Genomic DNA, 16,319 nt, shown 5'->3' with positions numbered 1-16,319 from the left:
CGTGTCACACAGGCAGGTGAGAAGGTGGCCGAATGGCCCGGCAAGGCTTGCCGGGCACACCATGATGTGACACTAAGTGGCGCATTTAATGCGATTTGCCCTGTCTGCAGAGTTTGGTATGATAGCACTAGTGCTATCTAATCAGTACACAATTACTTATTTTCCATTGTGGTGACCCCTTGATCTATAAAAGGAGGGCCATGGGAACCTTAGAAAGGATTCAGACCCTTGTACACTCATATGCGCGTAGCTGTTCCCGCCCCAAGGCAACCCTGCCGCGCTAGAGCGCTGTGTCTCCACCACGGTCCTCTCATCAATCCACCAAAAGCAGGAGTAGGGCTTTACGCCTCGTAGCGGCCCGAACCTGGGTAAAACTGCCTGTGCGATCGCTGTCGTACTGCCCCTGCACCCTCCGCTCTTTATGCAATGTGATCTTCCCCCCTGCCGAACCAAAAGGGGCTGATGGTGCCATAGGTGGTCGTGTTTTCCCACGACAAGTACCAGCTGTATCTGCAATTTCATCATCAGAACGTTGAAGCAGAACGTTGTGGCAGAACGTTGTGGGAGAACTAGGGTTTGTCTTCGGATGCGCGGAATAGCAAGCAAGTCCAGGTAGTCATATTCCTTGAAGAGGCCCTTCTTAGCTAAATCCTTGCGAGAGTAATGCTTTCTCAACATGGTCCATGAGAGCTTGCTTGCATCCTTCTCATGCAGAAGAATTTGACGAGTGTGATTATGAATCTGATTCAGCTCATTCATCAATTCCACCTTTTCTTTTCTATCCATCTTGATGTGTCTTTTCAGAGTCTGCTGCGTGCGAATACAAATCTAATATAGTCATGGATTTTCCTCACGAGGGATGTCAACCCTGGCTTCCTTAACCTTCGGAGCATTTTCAGACGCAGAGGCAGTTGCAGTAGTATCAACAGGTTCCTTCCCTTTGCAATTATCCTTCACAATGCGCTGAATGTCACGAACGGGTGCCATGAAAACTTTTGGTATGTAAGCCTAGAAGAATTTCTCATTTGTGAGTTGCTCGATCGCGAACATGATCCATGGAGCATAAGGTTTCAAAGACTGAGGGCTATCCGCTGCACATGAAAGGTTTCGAATGAAAAGGTCAGGAATGTCAAATTTGATTCCTTGAGATATTGCCACAAGTGCATTTCCCGCGTTGCCTTTGACGGAGTTTGGCATGTTTGATGGCGTGATGGTATTGCATAGAATGTGAAATAGTACTTTGTTATCATAAGCCAACTTCTTCGGATCAACAGCAATGCATTCGTCGCCCACCATGGTGGTATCCATCAGGACATGGACTTGTGCTTCGGACACTTCCCAGAAATGCAGTATGTGCTCTTTGTCATTCTCAAATTCACATCGAGGCAAATTTACCAGGGCCATAAAATGGTCTGCCAAGCATTTGATTCTCTCTCTGCCAGTCATCCATTCAAGCATCCAAGATGAAGTATTGGCTAGATCTCCTGAGATATATAGTGTGGCATAAAACTAAAGAATAACTTCCTTGTTCCAGCCATGATTAAAGTGCATGAACCCCTTCAGTAGTGCATGTTCAATATGCTCAACTGCATGATAGGAACAAGGCATTTTCTCAAGTTGAGCGAAGTTCAATATCTTATGATTGAATGTTTTGTGCTTGTCGAACAAGATCCGAGCATAATAGACTGCTTGTTCTTCAGTCCAAAACCTCAGTGACAGTGAAGTTCTTTCTCCTTCGTAAGGGCTGAGCCCAAAGAATGCAAGCTTCTAGGAATGAAGCTATTCATTGAATGCGGGGCCATTGGGGCCATACTTAGCTGGAAACAGCGAAAATAATTCGTAAGGGTTTTTTGATGTACTTCCTCACTAATTGCCATCGGCTCAACATTATCAGAGGATGGCACATTCTCATCAATGGGCTTCAATGGATCAAGTGGCCTTATAACTGTCTCTAGAGCAGATGGCATGGGAGCACTGTTTGACTACAATTTTCATTGCTATAACTCCTTCAGTGGCTTTCTCATTCTCAAGCACTAGGGCCTTTTATTTCGGAGAGTTCTCAATGGTGGGTGGCACGACAACTTCTTCAGACTCTTTAGTCACAGCTTGTTCACCTTCAACCTGCTGTGGCAACACTGGTGGTATAACTGCTTGTTCTTTCTCTTCGGGAGCCATGAGCTCTTCCAATTTCTTCTCTTCCTGTTCTGGCTGTGAAGCCAAAGAACCAGGAGTTGGGTCAATCTCCATCTGGGTAGGGGCACCAGATGAGGAGACCGGGTAGTATTTCCTTGGAAAGCAACTTGCTCCCCCTCAACCTTCTCATCCTCCTTAGTGGATCCGGAGGGTTCGGCTAGAATTTTCTTCAGAGGCGATGAAGCTTCCTTTTCCATCTCAATTTTCTCGTCAATTCTTTCCTTTCTTTAGAGGCAATGAAGCTTCCTTTTCCATCTCAATTTTCTCTTCAATTCTTTCTTCAGGAGCATTTTGCTCGAGCACGACATTCACTTCATCAGGATTGACTAGATACATATCCACCACATCAGATTCTTGTGCAGCTGCGGTAGGAATCATGACTACCGCAGGCACAGTATGTTGCTCGAATTCTTCCTCGGGACGAGGGATGGTGGTATTTGTTGCAGTGGGGCACTTGTATCAACAGGTGCATCAATTGTTACAAATTGGATGCGACGATCCTTGGAAGCCTTCAACTGGCTGGCTCTTGCCTGAGCTTTCTCTTGTTTCTCTTCTTTTTCTCTTCGTCGGGCAAGATCTGCTTGACGCTTAATCTCGTCATTTCTACGATCACAAAGCTGAGAAACATCCATCTTCAACTTGGAGTGCCACTCAATCTTGTTGTTTCTCATGACAGTGAGGGCTTTGGTGATCTCAAGGATTCCCTTGTTCATGTCTTTCCTTTCAGACTCAGAGCGAGCTTCATTTCTAGTTTTCTCAAGCAGTTTCTTGTCCTCTACAGCCTGGTTCAGTTCCTTGGTAATTCCCTTCAGCTCAGTGAAGTGCTTTGTTACCATCTTGGTAACATCATCAGGCAAACCCAGACTGCTCAACTCAGATGGATTTGCATCATAAGAAGCACCTTCAATGATGTCAAACATAAGATTTAAATTATATTCCTCTGTGGAAGTAGGAATGATTTTCTTCACCTTCTTGGCAGGACCAATAGCTTTTTCATCAGTCATCAACTTTCTATTGACCACTGGGGCAGCAGAATCCGAAGGTTTATCTGATGGGATGGGAGCAAGCCTTGGTGAAGATCTCAATGGTGGCGAAATCTTTGCTGGAGAGGGAGTTTGGTACGGCTTATCAAGCAGCGCTCTTTGATCATACATGGGAATTTCTTTGCCAGCATTATCATTCGAGGAGTCATCAGACGAGGGAGATGCAACCTTCCATGATTTTCTGGCAACAAACTTCTTCTCCGAAGTGCGAGGAGAAACAGACTTCCTCTTCTTCTTTTCTTTTCGGGCAGATGCCCTTTCCTTCTTCTCTTGCACATCTTGTTGAGTTAACTCAACATTTCCCTGTTCCACCTGATTCTTCTTCGCGGCTCTTGCCTCACGCTTGGCCTTGGCCTTTTCCCTCTTTGTAACCTCCTCGGGAAAATCAACTATGGTTTTTAAGGAATCAGCATGAGCATTGGGAGGCGGTGCTGGCCTTGTTTTTTCATCATCCTGTCCAAGGCACCCTTCTGCTATGCAGTCATTCCAGGAAGGAGTGAATGCAAACAGAATCTGGTATTTTCTTCGGACGTTTCCATAGTTGAACCACTTCTTCGCCCAGTGACGGCAAATCTTCTGCAGCCTGTTGTTTCTTTCTTGTGTCGTTTCAACTCCAGGTGGAGTCTTGTTAGTTTCAAGATCAGACATCTCAGCTGCGGTGTTCCTTTCTCTACCGCGACCACCCTTATTGGGATTTCCATCAGAGATCAGGGTCTTGGAGTTGGTGACAAGCTCATCCTCTGGCTGACTGTGTGCTGAGGGAATATAATCATCTTCTTCAGTAGATTCTGATTTGACCTTTTTCTTCAGTGCTTTAGGAAGCTTTGTAGATTTTCTTTCAGCCACCTTTGCTTTATCAGCCACACGCGGCTGCTGTGGAATATCATCCACGGACCCAGAATGCTCTTCCGAACTATTTTCCATGACCACTCCAGAGAGAAAAACATAGATTTGACAGAAAACGGGAAGAAGTCACAAACATGCACAGAAGCATTTTGACTCAAAACTGATAATTTTTCGGAAGAAGCAAGAGATCCATGGCATACACTTAGCAAGATATCATTGAGAGAATTGCCATATGCCCTAAGACAGAATAACAACTCCTCTAACCTTTCGAAGTATAGCAAAGGAACCCTAGATCCAAAAGACTGGTAGGAGGAACTACTACAAACCGTATAAGTCATGACTTAGTGAATCCTAAGGATCTACCGCAAGAAAATAAATCAAGATAAATGGCGTCGGGATGAACTTCCCTAGAACAGAAGAGGGATACGGCTAGTTCTAGATATGTATTCCCTAACTTAGCAATACAGATCGACTACGGCAGCGCGGGAGAGATGAGTTACCGCACTAGCGCGACCAACTGTGATGGGGCTTCGCCGGAGTTGCACGGCAAGGCTTGTCGTTGATACGTCTCCAATGTATCTATAATTTTTGATTGTTCCATGTTGTTATATTATCATTCTTGGATGTTTTACAATCATTTTATAGCAACTTTATATCATTTTTTGGGACTAACCGTTTGACATAGTGCCCAGTGCCAGTTGTTGTTTTTTGCTTGTTTTTTACTTCGCAGAAAATCAATACCAAACGGAGTCCAAACGCAACGAAACTTTTTGGAGATTTTTTCGGACCAGACGACACACGATGGGCCAAAGAAGTACCAGAGCAAGGCTTCGAGGGGAGCACAACCCACCTCGGCGCGCCTGGGGGCCCAGGCGCGCCCTAGTGGGTTGTGCCCACCTCGGCCGCTTCCCGCACCGCCTTTTTGCTCTATAAATACCCCGAGAATCCAAAAACCTAGGGGAGTTGACGAAACACAATTCCAGCCGCCGCAAGTTCCAGAAACACCAGATCCAATTTAGACACCATCACGGAGGGGTTCATCATCCTCATTGGTGCATCTCCGATGATGTGTGAGTAGTTCATTATAGACCTTCGGGTCCGTAGTTAGTAGCTAGATGGCTTCCTCTCTCTCTCTTTTGATTCTTAATACAATGGTCTCTTGGAGATCTATTTGATGTAACTCTTTTTGCGGTGTGTTTGTTGGGATCCGATGAACTTTGAGTTTATGATCAGATCTATTTTATCCATGAAAGTTATTTGAGTTTTGATCTCTTATATGCATGATTGCTTATAGCCTCGTATTTCTTCTTCGAATCTTTTGTTTAGTTAGGCCAACTAGATTGATTTTTCTTGCCATGGGAAGAGGTGCTTTGTGATGGGTTCGGTCTTACGATGCTCAATCCCAGTGACAGAAGGGGATACGACACGTATGTATCGTTGCTATTAAGGATAACAAGATGGGGTCTATTGCTACATGAATAGATCTTGTCTACATCATGTCGTCGTTCTTATTGCATTACTCCGTTTCTCCATAAACTTAATACACTAGATGCATGTTGGATAGCAGTCGATGTGTGGAGTAATAGTAGTAGATGCAGGCAGGAGTCGGTCTACTAATCTTGGACGTGATGCCTATATAATGATCTTTGCTTGGATATCATCATAATTATTTGAAGTTCTATCAATTTCCCAACAGTAATTTGTTTACCCTATGCTATTTTTCTCGAGAGAAGCCACTAGTGAAATCTACGGCCCCCGGGTCTATTCTTTATCATATTTGCCTTCGAGATCTATTTATATTCTCTTTTATTTCAAATCTATTATTCCAAAAACCCAAAAATACCTTGCTGCACTTTTTATGTGCATCTTTTACTTCGCATTTATTCGAGATCTATTTATCCAATTTATCACAATTTAGCCCATCAACTTGACAATTTCTGGCGCCGTTGCCCGAAGAAGGGATTGACAATCCCTTATACGCGTCGGGTTGCAAGTATTTGTTCTTTGTGTGCAGGTACCGTTTACATAGTGTTGCTTGGTTCTCCTAATGGATTGATACCTTGGTTTCATAACTGAGGGAAATATCTGCCGTAGCTATGCTGCATCATCCCTTCCTCTTTGGGGAAATACCAACGTAGTTCAAGTCGCATCAGTCGTCGATGCTGCTTTGAGCTTGGGCTCGGGAGGAGAGTGAGAGGAGAGTTTGAGGCCGAGCAGAGAATGAACTAAGGAAGAAGAAACCTGGAGAGGGGCGTTTATGTAGCCTGAGGGAGAAACCGCCCCCTCCGAGATCTACGGCCAAAAACCCCGGGACGTTCCACATTCAACGGACAGGATCACGAACGTGAGATCGTGGGCACCTGTCAGCCATTTCCTGCGAAAATCTCGGTAACTAAATTGAATGTCGAAGGGTTAGAGGAAGCGCAAGCGCCAAATAGATGAAATTTTTAAGTTGATTTCATTTGTGACCAAGGACGTCGGAGTGAAATCACCTTCAGGTCAAGTTGCATGTTTATGAAAAGAGAGAACCGAAAAAAAAACAAGAAAGAAACTAACTCGAAACACAAAACTAAACGAAAGAAAACACAAACACTTCCAATGAAAACCCAGAAAAATAAGCACCAACAATAATTGATCTTAGGGCTAATGATAAACAAGAGATATCCTTGAGAGAAATTCCTGCATGAGATGATTAGTTCTTCTTCACAAACAAGAGATATTATCATAATTACTTGCTCTTCTATCAATTGCCCAACAGTAATTTGTTTACCCGCCATATGCTATTTTCTTTGAGAGAAGCCTCTAGTGAAATCTACGGCCCCCGGGTCTATTTCCTATCATATTATTTTCAGATCTATTATTCCAAAAATCCAAAAAATACCTTGCTGCACTTTTTCTTTATTTACTTTACTTTGTGTTTTCCCAGATCTATTTATCCAATCTCATACAATTTAATCTATCTCAATACCAAGGAGGGATTGACAACCCCTCTTACGCGTTGGGTTGCAAGTTTTTGTGGTTTGTGTGCAGTTGCTGCTTACATAGTGTTGCTTGGTTCTCCTACTGGATTGATAACCTTGGTTTCATAACTGAGGGAAATACTTACTGTTGATGTGCTGCATCATCCTCTCCTCTTCGGGGAATTACCAACGCGGATACAAGCAATCAATCATCCAATAGCCTATACCATGTCAATACCTTTCCCCCAAAGATAAAGGGAATACCTTCTTCTTATCTCCATCCTCGGATAAACCTGCAAGCTTAAACAATCCCCAAATTTCATCCACACATATCAAGTGCATATCCTGATGCATCATTCCATCTCCTGAATAAGGATTAACTAGCAGTTTCTCTAACATAACCAAAGGAATCTCATAATAAATATTCTCAGTAGGTTCAACAGGTTGAGGGTCAACTCTTATTGCTTCTGGTCGAGGTGAAGACACCCCGACAAACCCCACAAAGGATTATTTTCCATAGTGACAAGTGACAGAAAATTTCAGCACGTAATAAAAATGTTTCCTTACCAAAGGCGCTTCACTCCCTAGCAACGATGCCAGAAAAGTGTCTTGATGACCCACAAGTATAGGGAATCAATTGTAGTCCTTTGAATAAGTAAGAGGGTCAAACCCAACTAGGAGCGGAAGTAAATGATAAGCGGTTTTCAGCAAGGTATTCTCTACAAGTACTGAAAGTGGCGGTAATAGATAGTTTGATAGCAAGGTAATTTGTAACGAGTAGAAAGTAGCAATAGTAACAAAGGTGCAGAAAGGTGGCCCAATCCTTTTTATAGCAAAGGACAGGCCGGAAGGTTCTCTTATATAAAGCAAAGTGCTCTCGAGGACACATGGGAATTGTCGTCTAGTCACGTTCATCATGTTTAGTTGATTTGCGTTCGTTGCTTTGATAATTGGATATGTGGGTGGACCGGTGATTGGGTGTTGTCCTTACTTGAACAAGCATCCCATTTATGATTACCCCCTCTCGCAAGCATCCGCAACTACAAAAGAAGAATTATGATAAATCTAACCATAGCATGAAACATATGGATTCAAATCAACCCCTTACAGAATAATGCATAAACTAGGGTTTAAGCTTCTATCAGTCTAGCAACCCATCATCTAATTATTAATCCACAATGCCTTCCCTTAGGCCCAATTATGGTGAAGTGTCATGTAGTCGGCATTCACATGACACCACTAAAGGAAGCAACAGCATACGTATCATCAAAATATCGAACGAATACCAACTTCACATGATTACTTATAACAAGAATTCTCCTATGTCCTCAAGAACAAAAGTAGCTACTCATAAATCATAATCATGTTCAATATCAGAGGTGTATTGAGTATGCTTAAGGATCTGAACATTGAATCTTCCACCAAATAAACCAACTAGCATCAACTACAAGATGTAATCAACACTACTAGCAACCCACATGTACCAATCTGAGGTTTTTGGGACAAAGATTGAATACAAGAGATGAACTAGGGTTTGAGATGAGATGGTGCTGGTGAAGATGTTGATGAATATTTGTCCCCCCATAATGAGAGGATCGTTGGTGATGTTGATGGTTTTGATTTCCCCCTCCCGGAGGAAAGTATCCCCGATGGAAGCGCTTCGCCAGAGAGCAAAAGTGCTCCTGCCCAGGTTCCGCCTCGAGAAGGCGGCGCTTCATCCCAAAAGTATTCCTCTTATTTTTCTAGGTCAAAACCCTTCATATAGTAGAGGACGGACACTGGAGGCCAGTTGGGCCCCACAAGGCATCAGGGCGCGCCCAGGAGTGGTCGCGCCCTGTTGCCTTGTGGGCAACTGGTGGCCCCCCTGCTATTTCTTTGCTCTAGTATTTTTCATATACTGAATAAAAATTCCTTGTAAGTTTCAGGTCATTTGGAGCTCTGTTCAATAGCTATCTTTGTTGTAGCTCTTTTAGGTCCAGAATTCCAGTTGCCGGTAATTTCCCTCTCCATGTAAATCTTGCAAACTAAGAGATAAAAGGCATTAGAATTGCATAATAAAGTAGAATAATGACTAAAACAATATATATATATATATATATAACAGTAGGAAAACATGATGCGACATTCGACGTATCAGGGGTCCCGAGGTGTGGATCTCGGATCGATGGTAACCGGAGACAAGGGACGCAATGTTTACCCAGGTTCGGGCGCTCTCGAAGAGGTAATATCCTACTCCTGCTTTGATTATATTGGCGATGATGTATCGAGTACAAGCTTGATCTACCTCGAGATCGTGTGTTCTAAACCCTAAGGTAGGCGATAATGGTTGTCCTCACCCTATGGACTAAATCCCGCAGCTTATATAGATGTCAGGGATACCTAGGGTTACACATGGTCGGTTGCCAATGCCGAATACGCAGGCCCACAGCTGTAGAAATCCTTGAAATACACGCCAAGTCTTCGGCAGAGTCCGCCTTGATCACGCAAGGGTTCGAGGCTTCCGGAGTCCTTCCTTATGAGATTAGTGGGCTATGAGCTCGGTCCAAGAACTTGAGGCCGACTAGGTTGGTACCCCCTAGTCTAGGACACTATCACCAATAAATTTTCCACATTTAAACACAACAAATTTATCGAAGTCAAAGGCTAACTTATATCCATCTCGACATGGAAGAGAGTTAAATTTTATTTACCATAGAAACATGTTGCACGTTCTTCAGCCACAGAATATTTCCTTAAGTAAACTTTACATCACCTACCAACACCATGAATAGAAGCATGTGACCCATTTTCCATCAGCATAGCTATAGTCCTTGCAAGAAAGAAAGCATGGAGATGTTAGCACAACACACACATGTATATTGATAACCATGTCAATCCATCCATCAGGAGAATGGCTTGCTGAAAGAACATTAGGAAAATTAACATACCCAGCATCCTTCATTTCAGAATCATCAATGAAAACACTAGAGGTCTTGTTGCTATCTCCTTGTTGTCGCCTGTCAAAGTGGTTCTTAAAATCACGAGCATAATGTCCTTCTTCACCACAGACATGGAATGTCCTTTCTTATTAAATGTCATCTTCCTCGTCTTGGAGTTAGGTGACCATGAGGCCTTGTTCTTGCCTTCAAACTTTCATTTGTTGTCTTGTTCTTCTACTTGAATTTGTGGGATTAAAAATTCTTGTGCACCAAGTTGGTTCTAGAGTTCTCCTCATGGAAACAAGCACATGTGTATTGCACCCTCGCCTTCTCTTCCAGGTCAAGAGTGTCAATGAGATTGACAACAAAAGTTCTTGTCTCTTGTGTTTCAGAGAATTGGCAAATTTCCTACACAAAAGAGGAAGCTTGGTTGTGATGCCTCCAGCAATAAATTGTTTGGCAACACACAGTTAAAGTGCTCAAGTTCCTTAGCACATAATGACTCCCATGTGCTCAACCATAGAGAGGTCATTAGTCATCTTGTAGTCATGGTATTGTTCCATGACATACAACTCAGTGCCGAAATCCGAGACCCCAAACTTGGCCTTGAGCACATCCCACATATCCTTACCAACCATAATGTTCATGAAAGGATCAGTGATCTTCCCGCCAAGAACACTTAGAACAACACCTTTGAAGAGGGTGTTTATAGCCTAGAAAGCTTGCACCTATTCAGGAGTAAGCAGTCCCTCTGGCTTGCCATAGAGGCGTGAAAACAGCCCATGGTGGTAAGCCAAAGAACTATCCTCGCACCAGATCTCTTGTAGTTCACACCCTCAAACGTAGGAGGCTCGAGAGTTGCATCAAAAGCAATCAGGGAAAATCGCCTGCTTTTGGATTGCTAAATATTTTAGTAGTTTTCCATAGAAACTAATCCAGAAACAGAACAGGATAAATCATGATGAACAGGTTGTGGATGATCGAAAGAACAAAAATACTAGATATGTAATAATGTATGTACGATTAGGCTGCAAATGAGTCTGAGCTTGAGCGAGTTGGACTATACTCCGCTCAACTTATACTAAGGCCTCCTTTGGTTCATAGGATAGGAAAGTCATAGGAAATAAGATAACATGTATCTGAAATCCTATGAATAGAAATAGAAAAAGAAGATGCCCTTTGGTTCATATCATAGGATTTTTTTTTCATTGAGTCTAGGTTAATATTTATTTTCCTACGAAATGTGGAGGATAGGAAGAATTCCTCCATAGGAATAGGATTCTATTCCTACAAACCAAAAGGATGTAAAGGAATTTTTCCTATACATATCCTATCCTATGGGATTCCTATAAAATTCCTACAAACCAAAGGAGGCTTTAAACTCGAGCAAGCACAAACCGAGCAAAGCTCAAGGTCGAGCTGTAAAAGGTGGCTCGTGCTTAGTTTGTAACGATCTCAAGCAAGTTTCGAGATAAATAAGATGATTTATTTTTTAATAATCCTAGGCAATTTTTTAAACAATATAGGCCACAACACGACATAAAAACTATTATAAAATATGTTTCCAATCAAAACGTTGATAATATATAAAAATCAAGGTAGTTTGACTTATTCTCTACCTAATAGCAAAAGATCATGATATATAACACAAAACTGACCACAAACCATATTGAGGCTTAAATTTTCTTCGCGCTTAATTATGCTTAATTTTTGCTAGTAATGAAATGGAGAAAATAAATTGTTCAATTTACTTTTAATATATATCATGATTATTTAATATAACTATATAGTAAATTTTATCAAGCTAAAATCGAGTGTGCCAGTGTTTGCTCAATATCAACTCGTTTCTCCATCGAGCTACATAGAGTGCTCATGCTCAGCTTATTTCTTTTCAAACGATCTCAAATCGAGCTAAAAGACGAATCAATCTCCAGTGGCTCATGCGCCTCGAGCTTTTCTTATAGCCCTATTTACACTAAAGTACCATGTCTAGATCAATTTCTAGTACTAAATATCCAGCAAAAAATCCCTAACATAAGGGGTAAGATGTACGGCGCGATGGAAGAAGAGGTTTTTCCAGTCGCAGCACCATCACTGAGAGACGTGCAATGCGGGAGGTTTGCAACCACGTTGGAGAAGAGTTCAGCAGTCACACGCGGGCGCTCCCCAAAAAACCTTCTTGCCCCACTCCTGTGACGCACGGGTGAGGCGTGACGAGGCAAAGGAGGAGCACATGTGTGTGTCTCTTCTCAAGCTTCTAGTGGTGTGTCGTGGAACCAAATTTATATGCTGGTCCAACACACCCTGCACAACTAAGATGGGAATAAACTTTTCATATACCCTTGCCATGCATGAATGGGCCATAGGGTTATGGGATTTTCGTGGAAGTCATTAGAAATAAATTGGCTAAAGGCCAGTATTTGAACACAACGTGTGGGGCATTATCTAGTGTAGATTAAATGATGACCACTAGTTAGTGACCAGAGTTTTGCATTTTTGTGAGATTTATATGAATCCGTACCTTTTTTTATTAGCCTATCGTGTAATGTTAATCTATAATATTTTGAGCTTTAATTATAATAGAATTTATAGATAACAAGATGTCCTGGGAAATACAAATAAGAGAAAACAAATAGCCCACATAGTTGGCTGGTATATTCAAAACCTTATGTCCCCCTCAATATTTATTTTCGTACGTCCGCGTAGCAAATCTGAAACGAGAGTGCTCCTGCAGCGCAATGAAAAACATGGGCTACACAGATGTGCACATGATAATAATTTGTGAAATACTTCCTCCGTTCCTAAATATAAGTCTTTGTAGAGATTCCACTAGATGGACTATATACGGAGCAAAATGAATGAATCTACACTTAAAATACATCTATATACATCCGCATGTAGTTCATAGTGAAATCTCTACAAAGACTTATATTTAGGAACGGAGGGAGTACTAGTTAGCTTGACATGCAATTAAGGAACAATACTACATCGTACTATCATTGTCCGTGCACTATTGGGCAGTAATCTACTCAATAATACTACATCGTACTATCTTTGCCTATGGCATTAAGTATTTCTCCCACGATTTTATTACAGTAAGAAAGATTTTGAGTGCAAAGAAATGTTCGTCGAGATAAGATGCCAGGACACGGGCAGTTGACACTTCCACAGTTAGGGAAAAAAATTATATGAGACCAGGTCTCACGGTTAGCAGGTGAGACCCGCCCTGATGTATGACACGTGGTATTCACAAATCACAAAGAATCTACCCCACTTCCCACCTGAAATCGGGTTGGGGATGGGGTAGATGCTTTGTGATTTGTGAATGTCAGGTGGGGTAGATGCTTTGTGATTTGTGAATGCCGGATGGGGTAGATGCTTTGTGATTTGTGAATGTCACCTATCATCCATCAGAGCGGGTCTCACCTCCTAACCCGTGAGACCTGGTCTCATATAATTCTTTTCCCACAGGTAGAGGCTTTAGTTTTGCAAGTCTTCTGAAGTACTTCAACATTACAAAGTATAGCATATGCCCTTGCAGGAAAATATCCCACCCTTGCCGTTCCCTCCTATATATATCCTCCTCGGCCACCTCTACATGCACGTACACCAAACCACCCAACACCATGAGTTTGCTCTCTCATCTCAAGAGCCTCAGATTTCTATGCCACCGCGCTGTCAACACCTTCCTCCTGCGAATTGTCACCACGATGACACTTGCAGCTGGCGTCCTCAAGAAAGTTGCACCATGGCTAGCTGCTTCACTTTGGACCGTGCCCCAACATAGGACCTTATGTCCCATCCACCTACTCCTTGCCGTCATTCTATTGGTCATCACGACTACCGTCTGCCTTGCACTCCGTCGTAGAGCTGTATACCTTGTTGACTATGCTTGCTTCCGACCAAGCTCCAACTTAAGACTCACAAAGGCAACCTTCCTCGAGCATGCACATCTCTCGCCTTTGTTTGATGATTCTACCGTCAACTTCATTGCTACTATTCTTGAGCACTCGAGCATGAGCGATCAGACATGTGCCCCACCTGTACATCATTATATAGAGCCATATTGTAGGCTTGATGAAGCACGTGCCGAAGGGGAGTTGGTCATCTTCTCTGTGATCGACGACCTTATGGCTAAGACGCGTATCAATAGCGACGCCATTGGTGCTCTTATCACCAATTGCAGTGCATTTAGCCCGGTACCATCCATGGCTGACATGATTGTGAACAGATACAAGTTGTGAGGTGATCTTCGTGTCATCAATCTCTCTGGGATGGCGTGCTCTGCGGCGGTGACCTCGGTGGGGCTCGCAAGCAACATGTTGCAGGTCATGCCTTGGGGGTCGCACGTGTTGGTGGTGTCGACGGAGACCATTGGGCCATCTTACTATGCGGGTAATAAGCGCTCCATGCAGTTGGTTAACATCTTGTTCCGCATAGGCGGTGCTGCCAAGTTGTTATCGACTTCTAAGTCCAAGGCTCGGTTTCGTCTTGGACATTTCACGCGGACGATCACTGCGGCAAACAACGCTGCTTACCGATGTGTTTATCAAGAGGAAGATGACAAGGGCAACTTAGGGATTGCTCTCTCTAAAGACCTTATGGATGTTGCTAGGGACGCACTCAAGGACAATATCATGACAATCGGGCCTCTTGTCCTACCAGCATCAGAGCTTCTCAAGTTATTGTTCTTCTATGTGGCGAAAAAGGTGCTCCGTTGGAGGAAGATCAGACCGTACATCCCCAACTTTTGTGTTGCATTTGAGCATTTCTGCATCCATGTCGGTGGACCGGCCGTTATCACCTCAGTACAACGTGGTCTTAACCTATCAGACAAGCATGTTGAGGCGTCGAAGATGACGCTGCATCGATTTGGAAACCAGTCGACCTCGTCGGTGTGGTATGAGTTATCATACATCGAGGCCAAAGGCCGGATGAAGAAAGGCGACATGGTATGGATGATCGGATTCGGTGCAGGGTATGAGTGCAACACCGTTGGGTGGGTATGTATACAACCATCTTCACGTATGGATGGACCCTGGGCTAGCTGCATCCATCGTTACCCAGTGGACGTCTCCAAGAGTGGTTAAATCCAGAGGATTTGTTTTTGCGGGGGGAATCCAGAGGATAATTACATATACTGCTAGATAATCCAATAATAGGGACAATACTATTGGTTGTCCAATACATCTTGTGAGTTTTTCAAAAAAATGATAATTCATAGAGAGTACTCCATGTATTTCTGCTGTGGTCTGGCCCTAACAATAAGACTGTGATTGTACTGGTGCCTCCCTTGTAAGCATTATTCTCCTTTTCTATCAAAATATGGTACGCTTAAGCGTACTCTCAAAAAAAACTATACAATGCACCTTCAATGTCAAAATATAGTGCATTTTAATTTGTGTTAAGTCAAACATTGTAAATTTTGACAAAGTTTGTAAGAAATTATATGAACATTTAAATACCAAATATGTTTCATCTGAAAATATATTTGATAATGAATTTAATGGTATTAATTTGATATTTGAGTTAATATTTTTTCTAAGAATTTGGCCATTGTTTACAAAGTTTGACTTTAGAGAAAACTAATACTATGCACTATATTATGGCACAAAGTAGTCGGAAATTCAATTCGGCTCCCAGGGTCACATGCTCCCGGCCAAAAAGTAATTTTTGAAATGTCAAAAAAATCAAGACAAAATTTTTATGTATTGTCAGTCAGATCCAAATGCTACTTGTAAATTTTGAGGCAAAACGGTTAAGCATTTTGGTCTGTGCAAAAAAAATGAACACCAAATGTTACCCCCAAATGCCACCCCAAATTTCTTTTTTTCACCAACAAAACACTGCTGCTCTGTTTCGCATGAAAATTGTCAAGCATGTTTGCGACACTAACACTAACATCCGCAAAAAAATAGAATTTTTTTAAATTGTTTACCACTCCCTTTGTCCCACAATATAAGAGCGTTTTTAACACTAGTGAAGGAGGGAGTATCTTTTTTCGTGTGATGCTCCCGGGAGCCAAAATGCCCCTCCCCAAAGTAGTATGATCTAGCATAAGAATTTATAAACAACAATATTGCATAAACTTGTCGTGTGTTCAATTTATCAATGGCGGATTTAAGATTTGGCAATGCGGGGGCAACCACGGACAACTTTCCAATGGCTTGGCAAAAAAATCTACACTACAATAAAATTGGTATGATGGAAAAATATTGCACTAGTAAAAATAAAACTAGTAAATTGTTTATGGGTCATGGCCCCATGACCCTACCCCTAGATCCGCCACTGCATTCTAGTACAACTTGCAAAATACGACAAACTTCACTTGTGTGATAATTTTGGTCCACATCATGCCA

The 16,319-nt window shown here is 42.4% G+C and overlaps 1 pseudogene; it reads left to right on the top strand.

Moving 5' to 3' along the window:
• Nucleotides 1-13,586: 13,586 nt before the first annotated feature.
• On the top strand, nt 13,587-15,050 carry LOC123167471 (3-ketoacyl-CoA synthase 6-like; annotated as a pseudogene).
• Nucleotides 15,051-16,319: the final 1,269 nt, after the last annotated feature.

The sequence above is a fragment of the Triticum aestivum genome, chromosome 7D (assembly GCF_018294505.1).
Source record: "Triticum aestivum cultivar Chinese Spring chromosome 7D, IWGSC CS RefSeq v2.1, whole genome shotgun sequence".
Lineage (NCBI taxonomy): Eukaryota > Viridiplantae > Streptophyta > Magnoliopsida > Poales > Poaceae > Triticum > Triticum aestivum.
The sequence above is the reverse complement of the archived record's forward strand: the minus strand, read 5'-3'. Positions and strand labels throughout refer to the sequence as shown.